Here is a 3,050-nt window from a genome sequence, read left to right on the forward strand (position 1 = left end):
CTAAATTATAAAGTTCCCTTCCTCTTTTGTCCAGTGCAAAATTAGACACTGCTGGAGAGGTTTGGAAATCAGACTTGGCATGTTTGTCAACTCACATTTCAAAAGCTGAAGAAAACCTGAAAAGTTGCAGAGAGATGAAAAAAGAAAAGCAAGCTAGGAAAGCCAAAATGAAATCTAAACTTGTATGGATTGTATGAATATTTATTAAACAGCTTTTCTCCTGAGAGACTGACATTCTTAAAGATTGATATTTGAAGGAAAAGGACAACAAAACCTGACACATCAGAAAGACCACTCAGATTCCTTTGGTGGTTAGTTCTGCAGTAGGTTGACAGCTCACAGGGTTCAATATAATGTGGTAGAATGAGGCATATTATGAGATCAAGAACAGATCTCTACCAGCACCAACAGCTGAATACAGTTTCACTGAGATCCTGCAGGCAAAAATAATGATTTTTGGGAACTCAGATGGAAAAAGCTGAAAACATCAAGAAATTCTTCTTCACACAGACTTGTTTCACCCAATTCGTTGATCATGTGAGAGCTCAGGCCCAAGTTTTGTCCAGACTTCTGAGTAATCTGCCTTTTGATCAGACCACAGAGCAAAGTTCTTATGCCCTTGGGTTCAGTGCCTTATGGCACAAACAGATTTGCCGCAGAACCAGAGCCTTACACACTATTTGATAACCATTTTCCAACCCTCAATGATCCAAAGGGTAGTTTTTGCTATGATATCTAAAACTGCTACTGGAGTATGCAGTCATCCTGATTGACAAGCAAACTACACAGATTTAGGTTATGCTGAACGGTTTAATGTTTAAATTATATGGTGAGATTACTTTTTGCAAGTGGAATAGCATGGCAAGAAAGTTTGAAAGAAATCCCTTACCATGTACTATTACAAATCTCTCATTTTTGTGGCCAGAAGGATCAGCCCTTCGGTGTAATTTGCTCAGATATTTGAAACAGTTGTTTCACTTCAGATAATAATCAAACCTGCTGTCAGCATTACGTAAGTTTTGTAGAATAGATGTACATGCAATGATGTAATTCATAAAGATACAGATAAAAAAGTGCAACTTTGGAGAAATTCGAATGGATGTAGAGTAGTATACAAATCATAAACATCTGTAAAAATTCAGAAGGTGGGATCCTAAAGGAAACGTCTTCTCATCTGCTATGTCTCCGTTGCATCAAACCCAACCCAGCTCTTTCACACACTTCCTAGCAGCTCCCTCAAGTGGCCATAGAACAGAGCTATCACTGCAACACGCAGCAAAACTACCCACAAGTGCCATGCGTGGCTTTTGGCTCATAGCGCTCTCCTTTCCATGACATTTACATTGTTAGAACTATCCCAAACCCATTATGAGATGTATCAGGTGCAAATTCAGGGTGAGGTGGGCAATAGCAGTAAAGAAGTACAGAACACAAGGAGGGACAGGAGAATATGGATCCAAAAACAGATGAACAGATTGAATTTTGCTAGTTGTTTAAGATGTTTTCTAAAGGCTATGGATAGACTTATCTTCTCCCCCCCCCCCCTTAAGCGCAGGCTTTTTGGAGTGAATTCGTTCAGGATATTTGCTGGCCTCCACTCAAAGCTCATTTCTCATGTTTTTTTTAAAAAACATCTCCTTTACAAAAGCAAGCCAGGCTCCAAATAAACAAGAATGCAGTCAGGCAGTGTTCTCAGGGCATGCAGGGTGTCACGACTCAGAGGAGCTCTTGTTGGTGTGACATTGCTAAAGCCTCCCAGTGAGAGATATCAGAGATCTTCAGATCTCAGTTGAGGTGTGAGGAAAGACAAACTTTTGCATTTTGCATTGTCTCCTTCAATTCTGGCTCACCCACAGGACAAGGATTTGCTTCTTACCTCACCTCTTATGTAGATCTTTCCTGGGGATGTTGGAGATGGTTACTTTGCTCCTGCAAAAGCTCCCTGTTTTTCTGTTATGTTTTCAAACATGCTGTGTTCCTGCTCTGCCAGCCAGTAAATAATAACTAATCTGCAGTTCAAACAAAAGATTGATTTATGGAGGGGAAAGACTGAAAATCTGAAGCTCTGGGAAATACAGCATTGTTCTTAGAAAAAAAAAAAAGAAGAAGAATGTGCTTCACACACAGTGATTATCCTCGCTTCATTAAAGTCAAAGAAACTATGACAATTTTTACATGTAGAAGATAAGTGACTTTCAGTTAATCTAGTTCCCTTAATGACTATTTTTTTCCCGATGCACAACAAGAGAAAGCTCCGCATTATCATGAGTAGATTGCCTCAGGTTCTTAAACCAACTCAGGTTGAGTTTGAGCCAGTGACTTTCAGTATTACATAACTTGTAAACTCCCTAAAATTTTCCAAAAGAAATACATCCTTTCCTTCTCTGGAGACAAATTTAGTACCTAAACAAAAGGCTTTTCTCAGCTGTGTTACACAGATTCCTTCGTTCACACACAGAAATCCTCTGTTATGCATTACCTGGTAGTCTGTAGCACAAACTTAACTATTCTGCAAAAATGAGTTCCTGGTCTTGGGTACTTGAAAAATACATTTGTTCTACCTCCTCTGTAGAATTAATAAATGTACAGTTAGAAGAGCAGAATGGTTAGGATGGTATTTTACAAGTTTATTATTAAAAAGATTAACATGGTGGAAAGAGACAATCAAAAACAAAATGCTCACCCATGGCGTAGACTCATAGTAGAAAACACCAAAAGGAGGAATCTCCAGAAAGAGATCCTTCCTCAGTGGCAGTCAGCCCTTAAATAGGGTCTAGGAGAGGTGAAGCCAGGCACCTCTCTGGTCACACAGCTGAATTGCCTTCACCTGTGCTCTCACAGCTGACTCAGTCCTTGCTTCAGGTGATCAATTAGTGGTTCAGGCTGTGACTCAACAGTTCCTCTACACTCCTGAAACATGGATTCATTGCATTTTCCAGCCTCAAAACCTGATTATAGCACCACTAACCTGTTAGGTCAATAGAACTGACAGGTCTGCACAGGTGTAACACCAGAAGAAAATTAACCCCTTTGTCCTTGTCAAATCTATT

General features: G+C 39.7%; 1 long non-coding RNA gene across 2 annotated transcripts; it reads right to left on the bottom strand.

The window, feature by feature from the left end:
* Nucleotides 1–201: 201 nt before the first annotated feature.
* LOC116231495 (uncharacterized) lies at nucleotides 202–2,747 on the bottom strand. 2 transcript variants are annotated; one of them, XR_004167488.2, is made up of 4 exons: nucleotides 2,684–2,747; nucleotides 2,480–2,566; nucleotides 1,882–2,009; nucleotides 202–434 (listed from the first exon to the last, which is right to left on the bottom strand). It is a non-coding gene; the product is annotated as an uncharacterized LOC116231495 (long non-coding RNA). The 2 variants fall into 2 exon arrangements; XR_004167487.2 differs by having other exon boundaries at nucleotides 1,877–2,009.
* Nucleotides 2,748–3,050: the final 303 nt, after the last annotated feature.

The sequence above is a fragment of the Phasianus colchicus genome, chromosome 8 (assembly GCF_987193195.1).
Source record: "Phasianus colchicus chromosome 8, bPhaCol1.hap1.1, whole genome shotgun sequence".
Lineage (NCBI taxonomy): Eukaryota > Metazoa > Chordata > Aves > Galliformes > Phasianidae > Phasianus > Phasianus colchicus.